At 40.9% G+C, this 20509-nt stretch overlaps 1 protein-coding gene across 2 annotated transcripts in view; it reads left to right on the top strand.

The window, feature by feature from the left end:
* The window catches only part of OVCH1 (ovochymase 1), a 1177845-nt gene that overhangs the window by 45211 nt on the left and 1112125 nt on the right, over positions 1–20509 (top strand). The window lies entirely within an intron of this gene.

The following is a 20509-nucleotide window of genomic DNA, read 5'->3' as shown; positions in this document are numbered from 1 at the left end:
TACTCCAGGGAGGAGCTAACTCACAAGGAAAGGAAGCCTACGGGAGCTAAGCAATAAATATTGCAAATGATTGAAAACAAAAAAAACAGTTGTATGCTGTGAGCAGGTTGTAAGCCCATTGAATAGTAAACAATACATGTCTTAGCATGACGAATGCACTGTGTAGGAGAGACCTAAAACATGACATGCTTGCATAGGTGTGTAGATTAGTTACTTGTTGTTCAGTTATAGGAGAGGCCACAGACTCTGGCACACCTTATTAGAATTAAGAAGAAATCATGAATGTGTCTTGGCTTTATTCACTAGCCTGGAAGTTTTTTCATTTTCATGTTCCTTAAAGTGTAGCCTCATGTGTCAAGGACGCCGTAAAAAAGTAATTGAAACAAATTCCCAAATTAATGGCTACTCCGTATTGCAATAAACTGAAATGTTTTTGACAGCAGTTGCATGCACAGGCAATGCCTCATCAGGCCACTGTTTTTCAGCACCATACTCTATTATGTTGCTGACATGGTTCAGTTCCTCAAAACTCACTACTCTTGTTTCTTGGTATTTTAGAAATAATTGCCCAGCATCAGTCAATACTCAAGTAGACCTACAAAGTTTTACCAATAGTTCAGTGATCTAGGTGGAAAAGTGATGACCTGTGCAGCCATAAACATGGTGTTTGGGCTGGAGGAGGCTGCTTTAATGAAGCACCTGAGTGATTGATTTTGAGTTCATGACTTGGTGCCGACAGACACTGGCCTACAGAGAGAAAGGCTACCTTCATTCAAGCATTGTCCACACACGTTTGTTAGTGCAAACCTGCCCTCAGAAGGTCCAGCTGCACTTTCCATTGGTGAGTTGGAAAAACTAGACCATCTTGGTTCTATTGCCATGCAGTGGGCATATGTACCTATATGTGCTTCTGTGTATGAGTGATTGTGCATGCATATACCTCGGTTATGCTGATGTGCATTGTTTATTTTTTTTTGTCCATACGTATTATGAAGCTGTGCAAATGGATTTTTTTTTTAATGCATTCTGGTAAACTATGTTGACTCTTGTACTCTGTGAAACCGTGAAAAATTGTATCTGTAAAATGGTATAGTGTAGAAATGACTTAGCCAACCTAAGTTCTGAAACTGTTGGGATCGGGATTTCAACAACCAATGCACAATGTACTTTTCAAAAGGGGGCTCTGAAGCATTGTCAAATGACAAGGTGGCGTGGGAGTGCTGTGAAAAGTGGACAAGAAGTTGTAGTCCTAGAACTGCAGGTGGAGAGGTAAATTTCCACGAGACCACCTATTAGTATGATAACTCAGTGGATGGAAGAGAGCCATGCATTTTAGTTCATAGTTGTAGGAAATGTAGTTACTGGTTGAGGGAGTGATTCCCTACTCAAGCAGCAGACACTATTATTTTTCAGGGTGAAACAAGCAAACCCCAAATATACCTGTGCTCAACCCTCCGGTAGCTTGGAACAAAAGCCATCCGGCTTAACTTGGAAGCAATGTGTAAAACACTTATGCAGCACTTCAAACAGTAATAAAGTGAAAACACAACAAAAGTAATATCCCACACCAATGTAGAACAATAGAGAAAAATTTAATAAATGTATTTTACACTAAAGCAACAAAAATAGATTAGTAGAACTAAAGATATTAAATTTTAAAGATTTACATGAAATCAGTGCATTTAAAAAAGCATAAAGCGCCAACTGAGGTTATCTGCTCATGCCGGACCAAGACGGTCACAAGTTCAGGGTGACCACGATAGAGTGATAGCCAGATACAGGGACCAAGTTAGGCCTCCTGAGTAGAGTAACTTAATTCCTAGATGCTGAGCGTTGAAAGGTCCCTCATGGGGGATGTCACTTAGCAGTTCTGAAGAGTTGCTAGCTCCTGAGTCAGTTGTGTCTCTGAGCTGGAATGCATTGGTTCTGCTTGGACAACAGTTGGGCTGACAGAACACCTTCAGTCCTACTTCCAAGGGTCCAGGACTGGGGTGGCACTACTTGGGCTCACAGCAGGCAGAGTCCAGGTGCAGGGGTGTAGGTGGTTGGAGCCTTTTCTGTCTGAGGCTCAGATCAGGAAGCCAGCCAGCTAACCCTTGAAGGTACTCTATGGTCCTGGGCTTAAGATGCTGGTCCAGTCATTCTCACTCAGGCAGCAGAGTGACATTACTTCGAGCAGCACATCAGTTCTAAATAGACCAAGCTCTTCAGTACACATCTGGACCTGTGGAATAAGGGTCCAATATTTATACCTGGTACCTGCTTTGAAGTAGGAGAAGCTTCCAGAGTTGTCCTCCAGAGTTGCCTGGTGATTCCTGCTTCCTTGCCCTCACCCCAGCTTATCTTGGAGCACCAAAGACTAGAATAAATGCTTTGAGGTTGCTAAGGCAGATTATTTGTTATGTGCAAGAGTTGTAGGTGGCAGCCAGTCACTGAAGACCAACAGACAACTCTCAGATCACCTAGAAAGCCACAACCCAAAAAAAATCTTCAGACTTCAAACCATCTGAAATGCTGCCGCTAGGCTCCTTGACCCCCCACAATGATTCCACACCACTCCTTGGAAAGCTCCACTGACTCCCCATCCAAAAGCACTGCCAGTTCAAGCTTCTCACACTCATTCAAGCCACTATTCAACATGGGACCCACATACCTCAATCACCAGCTTCACTTCCACCAAACTACCAGACAACTTTGCTTGGCATCATTCTCACTAACACACACTCACTCACTCGACAGAAGCAGAATGGGAGGTCGATCATTCTCCCAAGAAGCTGAAGGCCTGGCTTTTCAATTGGTCGTCTTGTGGCACTCGTGAGACTGCCTTTACTCGGGCCCAGCTTCGCAACATGGCTATTCTATGCTACTCAGCGCCTTAAATACCCTCATTGGTGATTAACATCGCTCTACAGATACATGTTGCATTACAGTACAGCTTTTGACATGTGACCCAAGATGCAGGCCCCAAATGGTTAGGACAGGAAACGTCCATTTGTCTAATAGTAGCATTTTCAGAATTGACTTTAAACAGATTAAAGTGGATTTTAAATTGTAAGCCTTTTAGACACTAAACACAACATTCCAACATGCTCCTCACTGAAAGTTATCACTTATTAAATGCAATATGGTAATCCAGTATTATGAGGTGAGGCATGCTGGCAGTAGTGAAAAACAAATTTAAGAAATGGCTGGATAGATAAAGATATATGTAACCTAGTGGCGGTCACCACTAGGTAGCTATAATTAGGACCCTGTTTCCATAGAAAAAAGCATTTCTTGACTTTCCTTTATATTTGTTGCCACTTGATGAATCTTCTCCAAATTTTCCCCAAAAAGTAGCAGTGATTCTTGCTGTGCACAGAAAGCTTAGGGGTGATCTGTCAAGGGGGTGCATAGAAAGTGTCCAAATTGCGTTACCTATGTCAATTCCCGTAGGACCTCTAGACGTGGCGACAGCCCAAACAGCTGGACAGAATTGCACCAAATTTGTGTCAAAGCTAGCTTTCGGTACGCAGATTGTGCTTTCACTCATTTGGTGTAAATCCGTTCAGAAGTTTTACTACTGAAATTAAAAGGAAAGCACGTTTGCATATCTGGCTGCGGTGCCTGTGCGATTATTTTGTGATGGTTTGTGACTGTGCATGCGAAAAGTGCCACCATTTTATTTCACGGAACACTGTCCCCAGGGGTGAAAATCCTAATTGAAAATGGCATAAGGGGTCTGGGTGAAGGTACGTTGACCCCAGGGATGTGATAGGTGCATTTTAGGGACAAATTATGGGCTTAATTTTGCATCAGCATACACAAATTTAGCAAATTCTGTGCAAAATTCATGATTATTGAAAATTTTGAAAGAAAAACCACACTCATTGACAAACTAATTCATTTGCTCATGCACCCACTTTCAGATCCACTCGGACACACACAGATCCACTGACAGTCCTTGTTGCCAACTTGTGCTGCGCACAGCCAAAGGCTGTGTGTGGCATGAGAGTGGGTGGTTATAAGGGCTTTGTTGCAAGGACAGGCTGCAGGTCTATGGCCATGCCAGGTGGGGGTTGGAATAACTTACAGTAGTTACTTACTTTGCGTCACAAAACCCTAGAAATTCAATGAAAAAAACAAAGGTCACAGGGACACAAACCATAGAAATTCAGCAGTTAGTTACCATAGGGCGTGAGTTAGTTACTTGAAAGAACTAACTCGTGCCTTCACCCTGCACAGCTAATTACTTCACATATTATATCATTGAGATATTGTTTGGCATCTTTGATATTATTGCAACATTTGCCTGCCTGCAAAGAGTGTGATCAAAGTGCTTTTGAACATACAGCGTCGCCCAAAGCCTTGAAATCGGACCGCAGGAGGGATAACATGATCGAGTTTGGAATTTCATTATTTTACTAGACCACTGTCTTTGGAAAATTGATAACACTGGGCATCTCTGGGTTAGGTTTCTTGCACAGAATATGAAGCGGTATGGAGTCTTTTCTCACCTGTTCTATACAATATCTATACCTCTGACACTTCTCGACCTATGAACATCACAACAAATCTAAGTAGCACAATAATATCGGTGTCATTTGACAGTACAATGACTTGATTGGAACCATTTTGAACAGCCACCTGACGTGGCAGAACACAAAGGTCAGCTCCCTCCAATTTGCTGTTAAGTTCTTGAACAATATGACCCGTACCTTTTTGAATATCTCTCTGCAGGCACAAACTCCTCATTGGCAATCCTTCCGCTTGCAATAATTGGAAATTCAATGTCCATTGAAGCATCAGCAATGTTTTGGCAAGTTACCATCTCCAAGTTAATCTTGTTTGATGTTGATGACCAGAATTTATCAAGTTGCACAGGTATAGGTGTCAAATTTTTGATGCTGTTCCACTGGTAGGCATTATCTCATGTTCCTTGACAGTTAGTTCAAGATAACTGTCAAAGACAATGTGCAGTTTTTGCAAGGTTGCACACTGGCTTTGATATCTGTAGAACAATGTGAACAACCTCATTTTGGATGAATGAAATCTTGAACATTTGCAGTTGTGACATTGTCCACAACTGCTGTTTTCACCGAGAACACCTTTTCTAATGGAAACTCTTCACGTGAAAAGTGTTTTTTTTTGGGGGGGGTGGGGGGGTGGCTGGGATCTTGTACAAGTTGGGGTTTGTTCTTGACTGGTTTGGTTGCAGCATCTCTATCAGATGTATTTGTTGGAAGTTCATCATACAACAGAATGTCCTTCATAAATTCATAAATTTGTTTTTTGGTCCCCTCTTTTGTTGTGGCTGGTTGGACAAAACTCTTAATATGACAATTAAAGCATGGAGGTTTAGCTTTAGTGATTATGTCAAAACACTTTCTCTTTCAATACAAATCTCTCCTCCTTCAATTCTGTGTATAGTTTCAATCCATGTTCCAGGATATCTAGTAGATGTGTCTTTATATCGTTATCCACATATTGTTTGGTCACGAAGTTGTGTAGTCACACGAGCTCATTCACTTCAAAGGGGTTTCCATAATGCTGCATAAAGTGAAGAAGGCAGTCAACATGTTTGTTAAAACGTTCCCCTCTCTTCCCCACAAGTTTCTGGGGTACAACAGTCTCGCAATGGTCCATTAATTTTTAATCTCTGAAAACACAGCAGATAGAAAGGACTTCATAGTAAACGAACTGCCATTGAGCTACATATTCACTTTTAGGTGTCTGACTACCAGTTCCCTTGAAGCATTTCTGTGCACTCTGGATCGCCTTTTTCCAGTTTCATATGTGGAGCCACAGCATTTAACCTTCTCTTTCACCACAAAATGTCTTTGGATGAATTTTCTATAGTGTGTGTGTGTGTGTGTGTGTGTGTGTGTGTGTGTGTGTGTGTCAGGTAGTTTATACAATCAAATTTATGAAACGCAGTAATCTGTGACTTCATGCTTCACATGCAGCTCCCAATCAGCTTCTTGATCAGCATGTACCAAGTTTTTCACTAGATCTATTGTATGTAAAACAATTCCCCAGTACTTATAAAGTTATGAATTTTCTTCATGTTCTTTGGACAAACTCCACAAACTGTTTCTGATTTTGAACTGTATTGAACAGTGGTTGGCTTTGCTATGTCTTTTGAATTAAGTGTACCCTGTGCCTTGTGCACTTCTGTTATAAGAGATGGAAAAAATAATTTGTATTTCTTGTTCCAGAAAGCATTACAAAACCATGTTTCTATAGCCTCAGATATGTTGAGCGTATCTTATAACGAACAAACATAATGAGTTCCACTCCATACTGAATGGACTCTTTTGCTTCCAAAGATTTCAGCCTCAATAAGTGCATCATCCATGCACATCCACTGAGAAATTTCTGCACACCACAACTTTTGTCATGTGGAAAGCGCCCATCATTGGATAAAGATAATCAAATTCTAGTGGATTGCTCAAATGTGAGCTACAATATGGAAAACACCTTCATCACAGGAAAGTGGCCGGATAGGCTGGTCATCAAGCTGAGCGTGCACTTTTTTTTTTTTTTTCTGAGCGGTTTGTTTTGTTGCATAGTTTCAGTGGGGTTGGTATTGCTGGTTAAAACTCAACCTTCTTCAGTGGGACAGTACTATGGGAGATCAGAGCATAAATTCCAGCCCACGGAGGAACTGGCTTTTCTTAATCCTTCAATCTGCAATGTATAAGGAATATGATTAATTGTTGGCGCGCTCACAGATCTTCCCACCTTGGGTTCAGAAACCGCAAGCACTCTGACACACCATCCCAATTCTCACCCTCCGGTAGACTGAATCTTTCGACTTGATGATGAAGTCAGCAGTTAGGATCAAACCAACACAATTCAATAACATAAAAACCAATAAACCATATTTTAGACACCATGAATAATTCAACACTAAATCAAACTCCAAACTAAATACAGTTTCAAAGCTTTTATTACAAACTGGAAATCAATGTCACATAACTGGTGCGCAGAACTAAATTATACACATAAATGAAAACCATAGGCTGACGAAGTCTAAAAATGTTCAACCTAGAGAAAATCAAGTGTTAGACACTCCAGAAGAATGATATATTAGCAACAACAAAATATGCACATGTTACCATCATCTGCTTTGAAATCTGGTAATATCAGAACTGTCAAAATACAGTTTCAATAATCCATTTCAGAGCTGGTCCATTCCTAATACTAACCAAAATTGTGACTTGCGTGTTGGGGAACGGGCTAACACATGCAGGCAAAAACAAAAGAAGGCGTAAATAATTTGGATAGCATCTATCTAGGATAACCAACTATAAAAAATATGCTAGTGCAAGCGACAGCTAAAAGGAAACAAGAAAACAAACCCATTGTTTTACCTCTCCTCATGGGATAGCATACAGAGTTGATTTGTCGAGCAGACCATTCACCATCTCCTGTCTGGCAGTGGCATCAGGACAGTGCAAAACACGAGTTGCACATATAGGACAAATCAGCAGATCAGAATTAGTTGGCCTTATTAGTACTGAACCACATAACAGAATAGGGAAGTTAAGACTATGATGAGAACTCATCAGGAAACTCAAATTAGAAATATGAAATGAGCAGACTTAAGCTGGGTTCTGGACCACGTCGGGGGTTAAAGAACGGACTCCAAGCACGATCAAAAGGTACCGACTTCTGTTCCAAAGTTCTTCACTAATTAAAATAGCAAAAATCCATTCGATTGGCCCTTCCAGTGAGCAAACTCTGGGTGTCAGTTTCAGCATCCAATCATTGTAGGTGGCTCCACCAAGTTTTGATACTCCTGAAATTCTCTCAGCAAATATCCATTGTTTCTTACTATGACTTCATATGGTTCTACTAAAATATTACATTTTCCAACAATCTGCAACATGCATTTCCTTTCCTATGGCACACAAACTCAGCTAATGTTTTTCTACATAAGCTTCATGTATCTTCCTGTGCAGTTCAGCAGTTGTAACACATTGTTACATTAGCTAAATTTGAAACATGCTCTTCTCCTGGACTACAGTAAATATTTGACAGTGCAGTTGCTGCCCACAGAAAAGAATTCAGGTTAAAGGACAATACTAAAACTTTTCCACTGCTCCTCGCAGAAATGAACTTTCAGGCCTAGTCCTGTTAAGGAAGCCTAATACATATTAATACATTAATAAGATCAATTGATTACCCTTTAATTCAAATTGATTATGCAAAACAAACTAATTTATTTCAAACATTATGCATGTAAAAGCAATTTTAAACGTACATTTATTTCACGTTATGAAAGCTATGCAATTAAATACACGTGCGTTTAATTCTCATTCATTTAATACTCAAGATCACATTTCAGTTCTACTGTTTGTACTTGAAAATAATACTTTCATGTTAATATTTATTAATAATTCACTCGCATAAATGTAAACCATTTTTTATGTTAACACAGTGTGGGAAATATGACTAATAGGCACAAATGTCCACCAGAATTGAAACGTGTACATTTTCATTCCTACATTATTTTCTGTTAGGCCTTTAAACATCAGATTTACTAGCTGCCTTATGCTGCACCTATGCCACTAATTAGTTAATAAAAAGTTATCTCTTTCAATACCACCTCCTGACAGTAATCTATGCCGTCACAAAGGAACACTTTCTTCATGGACTGATTCCTATTCTCCATATCTCCCCTGTTTTTTCTTTGCCTTTTGTCCTTTCCAGAAATTGTAATCTTTGTAAAATCCAAGTGCACAAACTTTGCAGTGTCCCAATCAAAGGTTTCAGGGTCATTTTCACAAAACCATTTCCCAAGTTTCCAAACCAAGATCCTACCTTGGAGAATCTTAACCTGTTTCCCAAACATTTCTCTCTTAGGTCATTTAAGTCATTATCTCCTTGCTATTAGGAATGTAAGTGCAGCAGTGCTCTAATTTCAAAATGTAGAAACCACCCTCTTTTGTTAAAAGAATGGCTAACGCAAGGTGATTCTGAAGAATCACAGACTTTGCAGATACCATTTGAGTCCATTAGGAGCATTGCATCTGAAAAATCAGTTGACATCTTATCTACAATTGTTAACTCCCTTATCTTAGTCATTCAATATCACTCCCAATGATGGAATGATGGCTCCAAAATAATCTGCTGTAATATTTAAACCAAGTGTTCCTCTTTTAAATTTCATTTTAGGTGTCTCTGGATCGTTAATGTTGTCCACCTGCTAAATTTCACAAGTCAGTGTAGGCTCAAAGAAGCCTGCTATGTCTGTTTCTAACTTTTGCAATGTTGCTCAAATGCTGATTAATGGGATCAAGAGAAGACTACATTAAATTTGATTAAAAATATTGAATGTACTTCTGGTTGTACAAACATGTTAATAATAGAGTGCAACTAGTCCAATAAGTTATCGGTAAGCTGTGATAAGTGATCCCCCCTCTTGCACTGACTAGGGAATTGGTGTACATACATAACAATTACGCACATTCATTGTGTCCACATACTCATACAGCAAACTATAATACACATTGGAAAAACTACCATTGTGTAAGTGAAGCAGACACTAGTCCTTATAAAATTCATCGTGCTTAGATGTGGTTCTAAGCACTGAAGCTGTTGTACTTTGAACTGCTCCTTTCGTTGAAACGCTCATTCCTGCTATCAACAAAATGCTTTCAATTGTACACTCCAAACCAATAAAAACATATTTACAGCTTCTGTGTTTACCCTGTCTAGGATTCATGGCTTCTGTAGAATCGGAGAAGGGAAGAAAAAAAAAAATCTAAAAGTACAAAGCGAGCCAAAACCAAAAAGAAAAGTTTCTTATCAAAGTTTCTTTGCACTATTTATAGCAGTTCTCGATCGTCAGAAAAAATTCTTGAGTTGAGTAAAAATCAGTTCATATGTGCATTTCAGTAGCATAGTTTGATCAGTAATCAGTACTTCCAGAGTGTAATGTCCTTGATCAATTGGCAAGGTTATGTCAAAGCTCAGTTCAAATGCAATTTCAAGTTCAAGAATATTCAGCTGAATTCTCACTGTCAAAAGGCCAGAAACTCGTTCTCCCATTCACTTCTGACAAGATGGATCCATTGAGGTGAAGAGTATGTGCGACTTGGCACCGTTTTTTTTTTTTTTCCTTACAGCACCATCTTCGTTTTCACTCTGATCTGACTGCGTCTGTTATTGAGGGGAGATTTTCAGCAATCTGTTCATGTTCAGCTGCAGGCCATGTATCTCCTTTTACAGTTCTCTTTCCAGATACAACTGCTTTCCCAACTTTTTTTGCATTGGCAGGAATCAGTTGATTTTGACTGACTGTCCTCCTGCACTTTTCTCTTTGCAAGTTTGCAAACTGCTTGCACTTTTGTCTGCACTTTCATCAGTGTCTTTGTCTGCACCTTTACTTCCATGCAGACAGTTTGTGCCTTCACCATATTGCACGTTTTCTGCTTCAGCCTCTGGTTCAGTCTTCACAGCTTGGTCAAGCTGAACTCCCTCCTCATCAGCATTTGCTTTAACAGGATCGGACTATTTTCAAGAGTACAGAGAACTTTGTGCGTGTGGCTTGCATGAATCCAGTTTGGAAGACCGGCACTCTTCACAACTGTAGTCATCGGCAGGATGATTTGATATGGATCTTTCCTCCTTCGCTCCAGGCAGGTTTTCCTCACATGCTTTTTAACCAAAATCCAATCTCCAGCCTTCAGGCTGTGGTACTATTTCTGAGTTGGTTGAACCGTTGCTGCTTCAACCTGAAGAGACGAAGAGCGAACCACATCAGCTAGACCTTAGCAATAATCCAGCACAAAGTCATCTGTTAAGTTCACAAGTGCATTTGCAGGTACTGCTGGTGGTCTCATTGAGCAACCAATCCGTATCTCCTGAGAAGACAGACCCGTCTCCCTGTCAGGGGTGCTACACATGCTCGTGAGCACAGGTGGCAATGCTTCAGGCCATTTCAATGCTGTTAAGGCACAAACCTTTGCCTATCAAGCTTTCAGTGTTCCATTCATTTTCTCCCTCAATCCAGATGCCTCCGGCCCATAACTGCAGTGCACTTTGTTCAATATTCAATGCTGCACACAACTTTATAATCTCATTATTAAAATGAGTTCCTCAATCAGGTTCCAAAGAAGTCGGCAACCTGTAGTGTGGAATTAGTTCCCATAGCAGCCGCTTAGGTACAGTGAGACTATCACTCCTACTTGTTGGATAAGTCTCTATCCACTTGGAAAAGACAAACACAATAACCAATACATACTTCAATCCATTGCAAACTGGCATCTCAATGAAGTCAAGTTACATTCTGTTAAATGGCTGTTTTGCTTTACTGCTGACCGAGCCAAAATACGCACACTGAAAAGAGTCAAGAATCTCTGGTATGTTTCTTAGTCTAAAGAAGACATTTAATAAGTCTCTTTGCAAGGCTTGTGAAGGAAGGGCAGTACAACTGAAAGTGCACCTTTTTAAACTGTATGCAACAGTAAAGTGAGAACATGTACAAAGAATCTTCAATCTATAAACAGCAAATGTATCTTTGCATGTATAAATACCTATATTTGGAGATATATATATTCATACACAATGCAAAGCTAATAATTAGTAAAAACATCACCACAGGGCACATTGGCTCCTTCACCCCTCTCCTGGCAGCAAGTCGTTGACCCCGGTTTGACTACGAGAGAGCGATCTACCCTCACAGGAAATATGTCATTCAACGTCTCAATCCTGATTGAGGTCTCTGAAATCCCCCACCATTGACCTGGGTCTCTTGTATAGCTTAAACAAGGCAGGAAGGAGACTTCTTGAAAACCCCTCCTGCTCCGTGAAAAGTGTTACACGCTGGCTACTTTAGATCAATTTTGGAAGAAACATGTTGGAAATGGCCAAGTTCCCAAGGTGTCCCTCCCAAAACTAAACCGTTCCCTGCTGTACCATAAACATCATTCTAGTACATCCTTATCTTGCTTGCTGACTGACTCCTCCACGTTATGTCCTAGCCCTTGGTGAGAAAAAACCCTCAGAATAAAAAAATGAACGAGAAAACGTTGCATAACCTGTTTTGTACTGAAAAATATTTGCACCTTTTTTAATGTGGCTGTGAAGGTAAGCTGAATACAAAATGGAGTCTGCAACACATGACTGCTAATGTGACAATGGACCGTTAGGCCAAGTGCAAAGTGGCACGACATTGAGTCAGGGGTCAAAACACAAATATCACTACAATGGACCGCTCGATCTCCCTATGTGGCTCAAATTAAGCATTTTACATTTCCCTAATTCATTGGCTGACATGTAACACATTTGTTGCATACCCCGTCTGCAAACAATCTGAATCTAGAGTTCAAGCATGTCTGTTTGAATGTGCAAATCATTGCATCTCTGCCACGATGAACCTGACCATGATAATACCTAGCCATCGAGTTCAACAGTCTTGTAACATGACTTTTCCTTCATTTGAAATCCAGACATCTCCCTCTCTTTGAGCAAAACCTGCTTTTATCCAACCTGTGTTCTTCCTCAGTTGCTTCTTCCTGCAACCTCTTAATTTCATGCCAGGTATCAACCACTGACGGCAAGAAATTCTGATTTGTCTCAGTGTCACTTTAGTTACTCCACTCTTCATAGAAGGTGACACAATGGAGTGCACGATAACTGGAATTTTGGTCAGCATAGGCATTCCCGACTATCTCTTAGAAATTTGTTTTACATGAGCGGTGCGTTTCACAACCACAACCTTCTTATTGGGTAACTAATGCTTTGAACAGGTCATTAATTCTTTCACCATTTCGAATAGGAGAGGCAGAAGAGGTCATGAACCCTCGCTGGTGCCATAACTGCCCGAAGTAGTGCACAACACCAAATTCCTATTGACTCTGTGAAAATTGTCAATTTGAGCTGCTCTGACATGCAGCGTGCTCTGGTTAAAAGCAACCAATTTGGCTACTTGGGCAGAAGCCATGAAGCATCAACTACTCCTGAGAATGAAAACTGCATAAACATCTCTCAGAATACCTTCTGTGTCTCTTAAACAGGCGCCATGAACAAAGACAACTTGGTCATTCTCCTCTAGAGGAGTATCTGAATATCTGGTCTGGGTTTAGTGCACACTTCAGTAACATTGAGGCAGTCCTGTTCCATTTCATTATCATATCATCAACACTTACAGGCATTAATGTAGCACAGTTTAAACTATAGCATCTTCTGATCACAATGCTAGGGGAACAGAGAATCAATATATTGGATTTTGGTACAGGTCAAGAAAATTTCTATTGTGTTGATGAGTACAGTTGAAGGATGTCCCATCGCAGTACCTTCACATTGGCTAATGATCACACCAGCTGAGGCCACTGCTTTCAAACAGCTACAGGATCCAGTGTGGCAGACAAATATGCCACTGGCCTGTTCGTTCCTCCATATAGCTGTGTCAAAACAAAGAGCACAACCATCACGTTCCCAACAAAACAATGCAAAACCTTTCATGTAGTCGGGCATTCTCAAACCTGGAGGTGTGCAAAAACTTTCAACTCAGTAAACTTTCATGCACTCTTCATTGAAGGGGACTGAAAATGCGACTTCATTGTGTGTAAACCTTTGCAACGGTTTGGAAATAACTGAAATTCAGGATGCATTGATAGCAATAGCTCACCATGCCCAAAAACATTCTGACCACTCTTACTGGGAGATTTATTTGCATGACTGTTGCAACTCTCTCTCGGGACACTTTCCTCGCTCCTTTCTCCATTAGATGTAAATATTTCACTTTTTTCTGACAGTACTGTAACTTTGTAGGGGAAACTTTGTCAGTTTTCACTCAAATTATTCAATAGTGGTATGGAATCGTGTCCGCAAACTTCATATGTATTGGATGCAACTGTCAGGTCCTCAATGTACTGCACTAAAGCAGACTTAAAAGGCATGTTCAGAGAATCTAAATACTCTTTCAGGATCTAATAAAAAATGAATGGTGATTCTGTAAACTCCTGTGGAGTTCGGTGTTGTGTAGCCATTTTAGTTATACCTCCATGCATGTTATTTTAGCACACTAGGCCTGCCGCTGTGCACTTTAACCTAGATATAGTTTGTTCACCTTTTTTGTTTTTTTTATTTTAACAATATCCACATTTGTGGTCTTGTTTTATTTTTCTTTATCTAGCTGTTCTTTGCCTAGGCCAGCACTGCGCTCTTAAACAAGACATTTCTTTCACTCTGTGCTTTCTCAAGGCTGCAGTAAGATAGGTTGCCAGTAAACGTGGTAATGCTTTGTCTCTAGTGTTTATAGAAACATACACATCCTTACGTAGGGACATTTTCTCAGGAAATCAGCTGTTTTATTATAAAAACATTTCCCTGTCCTACACACGTTATAGGGAGATTCCCGCCAGATGACCATGACTGTATGCTGATTTGCTTAACTACAGCTGCTTATGAAGACTTAAGGCCTCTTGCTCGGGTATGAGGGATGATGTCTTCCCAGGTGAACCCGAAGGGCAGAACTACAGCTTAAAATGCTGTGCTCTAATACAGCCTAGGTAGGAATTATTTGAATGACTTTAGTGACAACATGGTAGCATTCTTTTTATGCTTCACTCTCCTTGTCACAATTTTAATCCTCCCATGCTTCATCGTCCTGGTAATTGCAGTACATGCCTTATCTAAGATGCTGTTGCTTCTTTGAAACCTTATTGAAACATATACTGCCCCTGATTGTTCTTGTATATGTGAGACTAATGTAACTGAAAGAAATGGATGCGATCAGAGTGACCAAGATTTCCCTGAGGAGTCCAGTGTCATGCGCACGGCTTCCCAATCATCCCTGCTCTTGGGTAGAGATGAGGCACTGCTAGTTAGCTGGAGCAAAACCCGGATTAGGCTGACCGGTGTCACCTGTAGTGGGTTAGACTCAGTCCTCCACACCGCAGGTGATTCTGCTGCTCAAATCCAATAGTCATGTTAGAAGAATGAGAGCCTACATACAACAGCACCATGAATACACATGGTTGCCGAATCAGAAACAAAGGAGAAACTGACTGTCTTTATGTAATGGCACTGAGGAAAAAATGCTTGTGACAAATCAATAATTGAAAACCACTCTGCTTCACATGGAATCTGGAATAAAAACTGCTGGATTTGGCACTATGGGACAATAGGATATTACAATTTTGTTCACCTTTCTCAAATCCTGAATTATGCAATATTTCCGACATGGCTTTCACAAACCCATAATTGGAGAATTACTTGGGCAGCTCATCCCTTCTTCTAGAACTCTCTGCTGAACAAAATCTGCGATTCCTGGGTTAATACCTTCAAACACTTCTGGGGTCATGTGATACTGTGGTGTTATGGGGGAAAACTTAATTTGGTTTAACAGTTACTTTGACTGGATGAACACCTCAAATGAATCCAATCTTTCTCCAGAAAGATCCTAAACTGTCAGAACTACTGTCTCTTGTAATTCTTTAGGCAAGTCTTCAACTGTCATTGCAGGAAACAATGTAATGAAAGGATATACTCATCTGTTTGATCGAAGTCTCATTTCTATTGGTCTGAATTTCTCTCCCCTCTTGTGTACAAGTAATGGGACATTTCCATTTGCATAATCTATGTCCTAACAGACTCGCAGGACATGACCGTAAACTACAAATTAGTGCAGACCCTCAAAGGTACCTATCATAACCAGAATGGGCTCTGTAATGGGATTCACCAAGTGTTGATTTGCTACTCCTACAACTTGAACTGTCCTTCCTGAAAGGGACACATTTGGGACTTCTGCAGACCTGACAGTGGAACGGGTTGCTCCTTTGTCAACCAGGAATTAAACATCATGACCCATCACAATCTCGCATAAGGACCACACTGATCTGCCTCCAATGATTCTGAACTCACTCGTGCATTTTTCACTCTTCATTTCACTGAAATCAATCCATGGGTACTGTTATTAATTTATTTCCACTTTGATTTACTCTTTGGCTCACGTTCTGCTGAGGAACCATCACCTGTTGCTGGTCCGTCGGAGCTTGTGGTATCTGCTGTGGGATATGAAGTTGCTGTTGGGGAAATTGTACTTGTTGCTGGGAAACCTGCATTTGAACTGCCCCATTAGGGACATTACTATTTGGATTTCAGGGGCTTTGAACTCTCTAATTTTGAAATTGGCTGTCAACCATCTGGGCAACACCACCACTTTGCATCAAATTATTTACTTTACTATATGGGCACTCCCGCTTCCAATAGCCACCGCCGCATGCATGACATGGCAGCATCTTCATGTTTTGAACATCAGCCACATTTGCATTTGAGTCTACTCTAACTCCTCTACCTCTAAACTGAGGCACCATATTGCCTTGCTGTTGCATCCCTTGCATTCCTCCTGTGTTCACTATACCCTGCGATCTCTGCATACCTGCTGCTTGGACGGACTTAATTTTCATCACCTTTTCCTTCAGCCTTTTCTTGTTCATATCAATCTCATCACTTAAGTATTATGTCTATTGCAGCACTTCATCAAACAGCTTTCCTTGCCAGCAAATTAAATGACTCTCTTAATCATGTTGCTAATTTCAGGCTTCAATCCTTAAACACAAAGTGAATCGGCTCAAATTCTGTGCCACTGTATTGTCTGAATGCTTTCAGCAGCCTCTCATATTATTCATGAACAGACTCTTTTGCCTCCTGAGATGTCTGTCAATTCTTTGCCAATCAATGTCTAGCGGAAACTCTATTCTTTAAAAACTCAATTAGCTTGTAATAGTTTTTCATCACCGCCTCAGACGGCGCACCTGTTACTGGATCTTTCGGTGGCTCACGCTGGCCAATCAACACATCTTACCCTCAACCCACAAATGTGCTGGAACCACAATTTCAAAGTGTTTAAATCCTCCCACAGGCACTTCGCAAGCTTGACAAACCTCTGTTTCCTGCTACCACTCCACTGGTTTCTCCGTCAACTTTGGGTAATCATTGTAAATGACCATATATCACTTCTGCTCCAAGTGATATGAACAAATTTCCCTCCCAAAATTTCTCTCATTGGCATCATTTTTACTGTTCGTTCAGTCTGCTGGGAATCATTTGAGGATGCAGTCTGCTTCTTCTGATCTTTTCTTTGCCAATAAGCCTTCCCATTTATCTAATGCTCCCCTTGGGTTTATCAATTTCGACTTCATATTTCTCAGCCAAATTTGCTAATTTCTCTTCAGCACGTCCTACCATGAAGAGTAACATCATTGCACATGAAACACCAATATGTTCTCATTGTAGGAATCAAATCTGTCTAATTCAAGGGTTTCCTCCAATCATTTCATTTAATTCCAATTTTAATCTGGCCATGTTCAATGTCCTTTCTCCCTCGGGCGTATTTCCTGGAACTGAAGTTCCATTCTAATTATCTATCCCTTCAGTCAATTGTTGGGCTGTCAAGCCTTGTAAATTAATGCAATTACCATTGTTTCAGGGCAAAAACTTGGGGTACATTACATGTGGCCCTATTAGCTTGTTTTTGAGCCATCACAGATGATGGGGGGACACGTCATCAATTAATAGGCCCACTCCATTATGTGTCTGGCTTGAACCATAAGAATGCATAGAGGTCATGGGTGTCACAGTAGTGCTTAGTCTCTCCATTTCTGCATTAGTTCCAAAAGGTGAATTTATTGCTCCTACTGGATTAGGAAGATGGGGACTACTCATTACCCAGAGCATACGAGACCACTGAATCTATGGTTACAGGAGCTGTTAAGGGTTCTGGTCCGGTCAAATTCGACTGACTTTGGGGAAGCATTAATCCTTTACTCTGGCCAATCAATACTGTTCCAAAAGCTTGATTCCACGGATTCTCGGCAACATTCTGAAGTGTAGTTACTAGAGCATACGTAGGCCTGGTCTGCCTCTGGTTCATAATTTGTGCAGATATCTTTACATTAGGTGTAGACTCAAACGGAGTCATTCCTGCATTCTGAATTGACTGGCATAACTTGGACCATTCTGAACTGTTAACATTTGGAGCTATCTGGTAAATTGCTGACACAGGTACCACATTTGGAATAATTGGAGTCTGATCTTGTACAACTGGAGCTGTGGCAACATTCAGAACTATATTTTGACAGCGGCGGCTTCTAGTTATTATAAGTGGGGGGGGCAGAGGTTAGGGAGATGGGGGTTGTTTAAATAAAGTTTTGCTTACTTGCCGCCTGCCGTTTGTCTCCAGTCCTGATTCTGCAGGGCCAGTGCACACTGCAGGCTCAGAGCCGCCAATCAAGAGACTGCTGTCATGCTGGCAACACTGTTTACCTGAATGAAAACAGTGCAGTGATTAGCCTGAGTGGGCTGGTTTAGTGCTTGCTCAGGGCCTGGGAGCCTGTGCATCTTCTCCACCCGGCTGTTGCAGCACAGCCAGGTGGAGAGATCGAAATGTACATGTCGGTTTGGCTGGGCTTGGGCAGCCGGCCAAACCAACGTGCATTTACTGTGGGCACAACTCCACCTGCCCTAGAGTCAGTGGGCTCTAGTGCCCTACAAAAAGTAAAATGGTTTTATTATAATTTTATTTTCACTTTTCCCTCTGGCTGTGTGCTGGGGGGGGGGGGGGGGAAGGAGGGAGGGGTTGATGCTCCTCTGCAATAACAGAGGAGCTACCGTTCCATTCTGATTTACTGATTCAACTGTATTGTATGGTGGAGACAAGTCTAACAAATGAGTTGTAAGTTCATCATCGGAATCGCTCACCATCTCCTATCCTTATTTTCATCTGAGTCCTATTTATATCTTCTTCAGATTTCTTTATATCTTTGGGCTTAACTCTTCCAAAATTTTCCTGAGTAATTGCTGGAAAGAACTTCACTGCATGTGTAATGTATTTGCTCTCCTTGTTTTCTGCTCTGCATCTCACTTAGCTTCTGCTAGTGTCTTCTCTTCTCATTCTGCTTTCAAATGTTTGAGTCTTTTTGTCTTGCAACTAATTCCGAAATAACAAGTGCTTCAAATTGTGCTGGCCTAGGAAGAGTTTTGGATTCATACATCACTCTTCTCAGATACTCGAAGGGTTCCATAGGTAGGAAAAGCTAAAGTGCCTTTCTTCTCAGTTAATTTGCACCATTGATTAACCCAAAGACATGCTAAAACTTCTCTCTAGCTACCTCAAACACTGGTGTACTCTCAGGTGGAGTAGGAAAACCATCCCTAACTGGAATAACGACCTCTCCTCTCAACACACTCTTCAAAGTTTGAAAAATTACATTTTTACACCATTTACAAAACCAGGAAGTTTTATTTTCAATCCCACAATCCATTTTCAAGCGCTGTTCGTGGCCTATAGCACTGCAGTCTTGTCCACCAACCTAACTCGGCACGGACCAAATGTTACACTCCCTCCATTTAGCAGCTGTGACTTGCTTCAGAGCCATCTCACACTTCTCACACAACTTAAATGCAAAATATTGTGAGCACACAACTAAAAACATGTCTGCTCTCTACGGGTAAGACTGAAACACTTCGGAAGCCTTACAGAGACTTCAACTGTGACCTTTCGCACAAACAGCTACTCTTCCGGCTTTCTCACAAAAGCAAATAAAATTGGACCACAAACTTCACTCTGATTAATACAGATCCTCCATCTGCACCCAGGATTTGCCTAATACCAACCAACCAACAACACACACTCAAGGGAAATACTACTTGTGTTCAACAGCGCTCAATCGACCAACACCATTACCTGCAAACAATAAATTAAGTGTCTCCATACACTTGTACATAGTCCGGAGTCTTGGGCCTTGCAGGCTTGTTACAACAACCACATAGGGATTTTTCTAGCGCAATGCACCACATTCACTTCATTACTTCACTCGTAAATTACACTCCACTTGCAATTTGCCTAAGCACTTCAAGCGCAAAACCCTATTCAAACTCATGCTATGCACCTGGAATACAATGCTGAAATTTCATCAACCCGTACACTACACCAAAGAACAGCTCCTTATGTGGGAAAATTGACTACACTTCACAAGACATAACCATAACTGCTCCCAAAAGCTACTCCCACATTGTGAGCAGATTCTAACTACTCCCCACAAGACAAACCATTAACTCTGCTACCAAATCTGATTTCATGATATGGGCAGATCCTGAGACTACTCCTCATGAGACAAAACCATCCTCTCTGCTACCAAAACTGATGGAGTGCTCTTGGAGGTCTTCTTTCCACCTTGGGTTCAGAAACCACAAGTACCCAGGTGAGACGCCATCCTTATTTCTCACCCCCAGAGGTCCACTGAATCTATGGACTTTGGGATCAAATCGCCACAATTCAATAACACAAAACCCAAAAAACAATATTTTAGACACCATGTTAATGTCTTGGTACCACGGCCACTCTGGTTAAATTGTATATGTAAGTAAGGAACTCTCACACTTTTGTACTTAGCTTCCGAGACGCACTTAAAATTGAAAGTACACTAGAACTTTAAAAAAAAAAAAAAAATCTGAACGTGTTTTTTTTCTTCAGTACCTACCTTTGTCCATTCACAACCTGTATGAAGCAGTT

Source organism: Pleurodeles waltl, chromosome 4_1 (assembly GCF_031143425.1).
Source record: "Pleurodeles waltl isolate 20211129_DDA chromosome 4_1, aPleWal1.hap1.20221129, whole genome shotgun sequence".
Taxonomy (NCBI): Eukaryota; Metazoa; Chordata; class Amphibia; order Caudata; family Salamandridae; genus Pleurodeles; species Pleurodeles waltl.
This window is presented reverse-complemented; position numbering and strand designations above follow the sequence as displayed.